Consider the following 8646-nt stretch of genomic DNA (forward strand, 5'->3'; position numbering starts at 1 on the left):
CCTGCAGTAGTAGTTTGAGGAACCTGTGTGAAGAGCAAGCCATTTAAAACAGCAGAAACACTGGACCTGGATTTCCTGGCTATTTCTATATTCCTCCAAGGCCTGGAGAAACAGCCTCTGTGGGGATCCTCTGCTGGTTAATAAGGTCTGAACTTCCCCATGCAGCCTACAGGCATCTGTGAAGTCTTAGATCCTACAACCTCCTCCCAAAAATCTCCCAGATGAAGCTGGACAAGCTTTCAGAAGGCTGAAAGAGACACACAGAGGCACAAAGTGCTATCCCATGACCCGTGGTTCATTAGGAAACTTGGCTAAAATGGACGGATGCACTTGGAAACTGAAGTGGGAGCCCTTTCCAAAGGGGCTGGCCTGGCTGAGTGCAGCCTGCTCTGGAGTTAAGATAAAGGGCACTATAAAACCTCCAGAAGCCCCTGGATTGGTGTGCTGACTCTCACCCTGGGGTGCAGGTTGGACAAGTGTGTGGCTCCAGCTGGGACATGGGGCTGGGAGCTTTGAGCAGCCAGAGCATGGAGCACCCTCACCTCGGAGGGATCCAGACTGGGACCCCCCAGGCTCAGCCACCTCTGCACGGCTCCTGCAGGACCCAGGGGTGACACCACATGAACAACACATCCTGCATGGCTCCAGGTAGGAGGATGGAGGGAGGGATGCAGTAGGACTGAGCAGTGGCTCTGGCAGGGTCCTGCATGGAGTGGGGCTGGGTACCAACCTGAGTAGATCCTGCACAGGGGATCTGGCCCTGCATGAGAAACATGGGGATGCAAGGGAACTGCTGTGGAGTCCTCTCTTCTTCACAACCTTTTGAGAGCTCAGCATGTGAAACACAGTACTAAAAACTGTGCTTATGTGTTTCTGCCCTTGATCTCTATCCCAAAGACACCACATCCCCAGCATTTTGGCTTGCTCAGCTGCAGGGATGCTGGAGGGTGACATTGGCTCCTCTGAGGAGCTGGGACCTGGAAGGGGATGCTGGGGTCAACACAGACCTGTCACCACCTTCTTCTGTAAATCAGCCCTTGCTCTTCTTAGAACAGTTTGGGTTAGAAGGGACCTCAAAGCTCATCAATTTCCAATCCCCTGCCATGGGCAGGGACCCCTTCCACTAGAGCAGCTTGCTCCAAGCCCCTGTGTCCAACCTGGCCTTGAACACTGCCAGGGATGGGGCAGCCACAGCTTCTCTGGGCACCCTGTGCCAGCGCCTCAGCACCCTCACAGGGAAGAGCTTCTGCCTTATCTCCAACCTGAACTTCCCCTGTTTCAGTCTGAACCCATCACCCCTTGTCCTACCACTACAGTCCCTGATGAAGAGTCCCTCTCCGACATCCTTGTACCCCCCTTCAGACACTAAGAGCTGAGCTCCAGAAATACCCCATCCTTTCAGATGTGATGCTGGTCCCCAGTGCAACTCCAGGTGCTGGGATACCTTGCAAGCCCCCAGCTGCTGCCCATGCTCGCCCTGCTGCAGAGCCCCATCCAGAGCAGTGCCTGTGGTGCTCCCACCCCATCGCCATCCCCACATCCCGAGGTGCGAGGGTGACTTCACCGGCTGCCGGGGGCTGGCTCCGGAGGGGCAGCAGCTGTGGGGCTGGCCGGGACTCGCACCGATCACTCTGTAACTTCTGACGGAGGCTGGGTTTGCTGAAATGTTCACTGGATCCTTTCCAGCCTGCTGGGGCCCATAAATCCGCCCGTGCAGAGCCTGCTCCCGCGCCTTCCCCTCGCTGAGCAGCGCTGGTATTTTTCTTGGAGGGTGAGACTGGTCACAACCCTCCTTCCAGCACCTGCTGCTCCACCTCGAGCCGCGTTCCTGAGCCGTGGCAGGGAATGGGTCTGAGGAGACGGTAAGGGCAGGACTCCCAGAACCATCCCCGATGGCTTCTTCTTGGATGGATGAGCCAGCAACAGCCATGGGATGCTGATTGTCCTGTTTGGTGTCGATGCCTGCGGTTATTCCCTGCTCACCGGGGTCTGCTGTGGAGCACGGCTCCAGGGCAATCTGTGGGACTCTTCTCCCTCTCGCAGCACAGGGATCTCTCTGTGCCTGTCTGTGAACTGGAGCTCAGGAGATCTTATTGCTGGCACAGGGAGCTCCCAGATCATAGAATCATAGAATCACAGAATGGCTTGGGTTGGAAAGGACCTTAAGCTCATCCAGTTCCAACCCCCTGCCATGGGCAGGGACACCTCACACTAAACCATGGCACCCAAGGCTCTGTCCAACCTGGCCTTGAACACTGCCAGGGATGGAGCATTCACAACTTCCCTGGGCAACCCATTCCAGTGCCTCAGCACCCTCACAGTAAAGAACGCTTTCCTTATCTCCGACCTGAACTTCCCCTGTTTCAGTTTGAACCCATCACCCCTTGTCCTATCGCTCCAATCCCTGATGAAGAGCCCCTCTCCAGCATCCTTGTAGATCCCAAGAAACAATCTGGGATCCCCAACACGAAGGGTGCCTCCAACATGGAGAGATGCAGCCAAGGATCAGCAGAGCTGGCTGGGAGTCACAGCAGGTGAGGAGGAGGGAGGAGGCTGGGCTGGGGCACGTCTTGATGCCCATCATTTATGGACGTGCCATCATTTAACATCTCTTACAGACCAGTCTCTGCAACATCCCAGCTGCTTTCCAGCCACTGATCCTTTACCATTACTTCATGCCCTGCTCCAGAGATCACCTTTGTGTGAGGAGCTGTGCTTTGGACCTCGTTGGGATGCACCAGAGAGGGCCATGGTGCCACTGAGAGATGCTTCATCCTGAGCAGCTCCTTCTTGCTCACCTCACACATCAGTCCTTGTGTCCTCATTACCTGGACAGTTTCCCCTGTCTGTTATCAGCAATTTCCAGATCCCCTGTGGTCTCACTATCAAGTATGTGCGAGCCCCAAGTGATGTGGGATGCAGCACAGTTGGGTGAGGGATGCTGGGTGAGATCCGTGGCTCCTGTTGAAAGCCACTTGGGATGTGCAAAGGGAAATGTGTGCATGTAAAAGAGGGCACTGAGATGCACCTGGGCAGCGCATGGAAAGCTAACCCCGGAGAGCTCTTCGAGCACCAGATTCGAGTTACACGCCTCACTGTAATTAGCCTCTGGCTTCCCTTGCAGAATGAGCAGTTGTTTCTGTAATCTGCCACTGCAGAGTTATGGGCACGTGAGGCTGGCACAGGGGGGCTGTAAACCCAGACCTGCCTGACCCACTTGTCAAAAGGAAACCACCTGGCCGGAGAAAAAAGGATTTATTTGCTTCTCCCTTCACCTCGTTCTCAAAGGCAAAATGTTGGCTCCTTGTGGAGTTCCTGGACCTGCTGCTGCAAGAAGCAGCTATTTGTACCCTGTCCAGCTCTACTCCCTGATGCTTCTATCCCAGCATCACCTTCCACACAGGTATCCCAAACCCCTGTGCTTGCTGGTTGCAGAAACATCCTGCACTTGCTCCCGGTAGCACAGGGACAAGTTAGGAGGGTTTTGCATCGGCTTCAAGCAGCAGTATTCTCCAGGCCTGCTCTGCATAGAGACGGGTGCCTCTGCACTGGTTTGCCTAAGTGAACATCCTACGATTTCCCCAAATCCTTTTCATTCTCTTTGTTCCCAGGGATGTTTCACAGGAGGTGAACCTCCAGCTGTGGCCCGGAGCATCTCCAGCAGCATGGTTTTTCTACTGACCATCATCTGCTGAAGATCATGCACCAGGAAAAGGTCTCGGACAATGGCCCCACCAAAGAAATACCTTGTTCTCCAGCCCTCTCCTCAAAGATGTCAGGTATCTTATGAGCAGATCAAGGACTTGGGATGTAACTTCACTCACATTTAGAAGCTCATTCTCTTGAGCTGCTGAATTTGTCCTGATTCAGCCAAATCTCTGGTCCTCCTGGAGCACTGCAGAGATGCTGAGACCTTCCAGCCCCTGCCACTTTCTGCCCATATCTGTTTCCCCTGTATCTGACCCTATCAGTGCCAGCAGCACTGGGCCACTTTTTCTGTGTACCGGTTTGGATGCCCAGTGCATGACAGCATCTTGTCTCGTGGTAGATGACTCATATGGGACCTGCCCCAAGTCCCACGATGAGATTTTCAGCCACATTATTAGCTCTCAGCCTTGATGGATGGGCTTGTTAGCCCTTGGGTTACTCATGAAGCATCTTTCTTCTGCAGTTTCTGATTAAAAACATCTTTCTGTTTCATCTTTATAGGAAGTACAGCAGTTATTGCTGGGCTGCAGCTCCATTTAACCTCTTTGGCCTAAGTTAGCCAAAAATAACTAATCACAGCATATGGTCAGAAACAGAGCGATCTCCCAACCACCTCCTCTGGATGTGGGGTGTCACTGGGGGCAAACAACCCCTCTTGGCTGGGCACTGCCAGCACACTGGGGTGCTCTCTGCCTCCAGGGAGCTTTTGTGGTGCCTGCAGTGGTGACCCTGCTTGGTTTATGCAGGGGAGCTGGTTAGAGCAGTTGGCCTGCAAAGAGAAGACTGGTGTTCTAGGCTGCTGGCACCAGAGGTGACTCTTAGGAAGGGTCTCACATGCAGATTACACAGCTCTGCTGGTTGGAGAGGAGCAGAAATAAGGATGTCAGACCCTTGCCTAAGTAGGTCAAGCATCAATTCTGACCCCTAAGTGAGAAGCTACGTGCTAGAGAGATGCTCCAGAAGGAGTGCAGCCCTTCCTGATCAAAAGAGCAAGCATCGGTCCCTGTGCCAAGTGCATGAGGCTGTCTGCAGCTATGGTCAACCTCCTCATGGCTTGGTGGGCAGTGCTGAGACCAGGCAGCACAGCATGCTGCCCAGCCTGAGCCGAGCCCCTCACATCACACACAGGACATGCAGGTGCCTGAACTTGCTCTAGAGCTGAGACGTCCCATTGGGTTTTGCCTGGTGCATCAGTGCAAGGTCTGCAGCAGAACAGCTTCATCCTGTGTTCAGCTCCACCTGGGTGACTGTCAGGACAAGGCAGGGGAGTGTGGGCAGCAAACTGAGGCTGGAAAAGTAGGGTTTGAAGGGGCTGGATTACAGCCTGCGCCCAGATCAGTGTTTCAGAGTGGCTTTAAGTGCTGCCTGGTGTTTGCTTCCCTCCTATCAACACTCCCAGATCCAAAGAAACAGCTGAAACCTCTGAAAACGGTGGACTTAGAAGTAAGAAAAAAGAAAACAAAAAGTACCCCCAGCCAATCCCCAAACTAAAGAGATCAAGAGAGCTTCCAGGGCTTCACCTTCCAAGAATCTGGGATTATTTTGGGGAAGGCAATTGGAGCAGGGAACCAAAAGGCAGCAGATAGCCCCTGCCTCTGATCCCATCAGCTGCGGGTGCCGTAAGGCCAGCACATCTCTTGGATCCAGTTGGGCAGATCCCAGGCTGTGGAAAGCCAAGACTCGGATTTATTTCTGCAGTTTCCCATTATCCTCATGTCCTGCTGGAACAGCACCAAAACACAGGGCTGGGAGTTTTGTAACACTGTTTTCTATAGCAGAGCGTGGAGCTTGCACAGGAGCCTGCATCCTAGCGCAGGCAAGGGGTTAGAGGAAGCCAAAGGGGTTTTGCTTCTCCTGCAACACCCCAGGCATTAAGATGTTGAGATCCAAGATAAACAGGAGCTCCCCCATGGTGTCACTGAAAGGTGAGAGAAGATGAGGATGCTGGCCCCGGAGGAGGGGATGCGTCCCAGTTCCATTGCTTGCTCCTAGGGAGTATGCCTGGATCACTCAGGGTGATTGGTACCTCTGTCCTGACCCTGGCTGCAAACTTTGCTCTTTGGGTCTGAAAGTTCTTCCTTCTCTCTCCAGAAGTATTTTCCCAGCAGTGAGCCAGGATCTGGCCAAAGGCTATGAAATAAGGCAAACTGCCACCCATTGTGCCCACAGCTTAAAGATGCTGTAGGGAGAGATGCTAGAAGCATAACACTGGGGCAAATCAAGTCCCACCAGGATGTGAGCTAAAGGTTGAATGTGATCAAACCCTTAACGCTGTTGGTTTACCTGTGAAACTACAGCACCATTTAGGGCAGGGACCAGTTTCTACTGGGTGCACACATGGCAACTCTACAGAGCACTAAAATCACCTCAGTGATCAGGAAAAGCCCACGTATGCTCTCCTGCAGTGTTTGCAGGTAGAGGAGCTGGGCAACAGCCACCCTCCAAGGGGACTTTGCATAGAATCATAGAACGGTTTGGGTTGGAAAGGACCTTAAGATCATCCAGTTCCAACCCCTGCCATGGGCAGGGACACCTCAGACTGGACCATGTCACCCAAGGCTCTGAGAACCTGGCCTTTTTGCTTTTCTGCCAAGCAATTCTGTCCATTGTCAAGGGTTTCTTTTCCTGTGAAGGCTTTCTGAGCTAGCAATAAATAGCCACTGTATGTTTCTGCATGTAGACCTCTTTAAGAACATGACACTGCTTCAGAGAAACAACGGGTTAAAAGCTGTTACCCCCTCACTTCAGCAAAGCATCCATATGAGGAGAAGGCATCCTGAGTCCCAGCAAGATGGATGATTCACCCCTGCCCAGAAGGACAAGCTGGCAGCTCTGACTCCAGACGGATGCTGTCTGGTACATGGGTTGCACAACCATGGGATCACAGAATGCTGCTTGGCAGCTTGGGCTGCGGGACTGCAAAACATGATGCTGTGACACTGCAGCGACTCACCCGAGCGCTGAGCTCATCTCGTGGTGTGCCAGGCTTTCCAAAAGCACCGAGGTGCCGACAACCAGGGGTTTAGCAAGCAATAATTTGGGAAAGTCTGTATTTCCTACTGGAACCGGGCAAGAATCAGCAGAGCTGGTGCAGGGCCTGGAGCACAAGTGTGATGGGGAAGGGCTGAGGGGGTTCAGCTGGAGAAGAGAAGGCTCAGGGGGGACCTGATGGCTCCCTACAACTGCCTGCCAGGAGGATGGAGCCAGGAGGGGCTGGGCTCTGCTCCCAAGGAACAAGGGATGGGACAAGAGGAACCGGCCTCAAGCTGCACCAGGGCAGGTTTAGATGGAGCTGAGGAACAATTCCTTCCCCAGAGAGTGCTCAGGCATTGGAACAGGCTGCCCAGGGCAGGGCTGGAGTCGCCATCCCTGCAAGTGTTCACACACCCTCAGTGCCATGGGGCAGTGGTGGCCTTGGCAGTGCTGGGAACGGTTGGACTTGGATGAGCTTAAAGCTCTTTTCCAACCTGGTTCATTCTATGGTTCTATAAGAAAAGCAGCTCCTGCGATGCCCCCAGCACTGAGGATGCCAAAGCGTGTGCAAGGTGCTGGCTGCAGGGAGGGCAAGGGAGGAACGAGGAGGGAGAAGGGATCATTTTTCACTTTCCAATCCATTTTCATCATTAAAGCACCTGTGTGAGCGCACATCAGCCCCCTCTGCGGTGGGGAGCAGGGGCAGAGCGTGCTGGGTGGCTGCGCCGGCTCCTATCGCCAGGCAGGGCTGTCCTGATCTCATGCGGTCAGAAGTAATCCCACACAGTTATTATGAACAAGCACTGTTTTCCTTGGAAATAAAGGGCCCTCTTTCAAAATATCCCATTTTTATGAAATATTGTTTTTCTGCTGCCAAGTTTGATTGGGATCTTTTCCAAAAAATTATGTTTTTTTTTTTTTTGTATTATTTTTTTATAACCTGAAACTCTCCCAGAAAACTCCATCAGAGAGAATGGAAAGAGCGCGTGTGTGTCCTTCCCTGGGCATTTCCTCGCTGCAGGGAGATGGTGGAAGAGGGAAGACTTCTCCTGTGGCTCCATCTCCCAGCAGAGGAGAGCGTGCAGCTTCGTGCTCAAGCATGCAATAAACAGCCAGTAATGCTGTGAGAAAGTGGTGCAAATACACACGTGGAAAGCAGAACCCATCAGAATCAAAGCATCAGCACCCACATACAGGAACCGGATTAGGAATATTTCCCAGGAAAGGAAAGTAGGAAAACCTCTGTTTTCCCAGCTACCTTCTCCTAATCATGGAGGGGTGTTGTTAAACAAGACAGCTTTTCCAACCACATGGCGATGGCCACGGTGCTGTCATTAAACTGCTTCAAATGGCACATTTGCAGGCTGGGCTTTAGGGCTCCTTGACTGGCCACTGCGAAGTTTCCTACAGCACTTTCACGTGTGCGCTTGTCCTTGGCATCTCATACCAATGAAGGAGGCTCAGTGCTGGTGCTTTCCACCCCAGCACTGCAAGTGGGAACATCAGAGGGTTGTCTTTCCTGTGCAAAGCCCCTAAGCCAGCCAGGTAATTAATTCTCTGCTTTTGAGGAGAGCTCAGTCTGGCAAAGAGTTCAAGGCAGGAGCATTAGGAGAGATCAGCTTCTGCTGAACCCCAGGAGAGATAGATGCGCTTCCCCCTGGGGCCCGCTCAGCTGGGAGGCAGCTAGTGAAAGCAAAGCAGGCTTCCCAACAGGAATCGCATCCCGAGTCGTTGTTGTCAGACACTTGAGCATCAGCCAAGGACATGCAGTGAGCGTGTCCTGGTGTGAGCCCTGCTGGTTTTACCATCCTGCTGCTGCACCATGCACTAGCTTGCTGCCTGCCCTGGGCTCTGTGGGGTTGACCCAGCTCTGCCTGACACCTCACAGACCTTGGTGCCATCCAGCAACGAGCAGAAAACCGACACAATGAGGAGGTACCTCATTGCATCCCAGGGTACCAGTAT

The 8646-nt window shown here is 53.1% G+C and overlaps 1 long non-coding RNA gene across 1 annotated transcript; it reads left to right on the forward strand.

Moving 5' to 3' along the window:
- Window positions 1–468: 468 nt before the first annotated feature.
- LOC134167558 (uncharacterized) lies at window positions 469–4206 on the forward strand. Its single transcript, XR_009966223.1, has 2 exons — window positions 469–648; window positions 3612–4206. It is a non-coding gene; the product is annotated as an uncharacterized LOC134167558 (long non-coding RNA).
- The last annotated feature ends 4440 nt before the right edge of the window (window positions 4207–8646 follow it).

The sequence above is a fragment of the Pezoporus occidentalis genome, unplaced genomic scaffold, assembly GCF_034315485.1.
Source record: "Pezoporus occidentalis ecotype Australia unplaced genomic scaffold, CSIRO_AGI_Poc_V1 ctg290, whole genome shotgun sequence".
NCBI classification, from domain to species: Eukaryota; Metazoa; Chordata; class Aves; order Psittaciformes; family Psittacidae; genus Pezoporus; species Pezoporus occidentalis.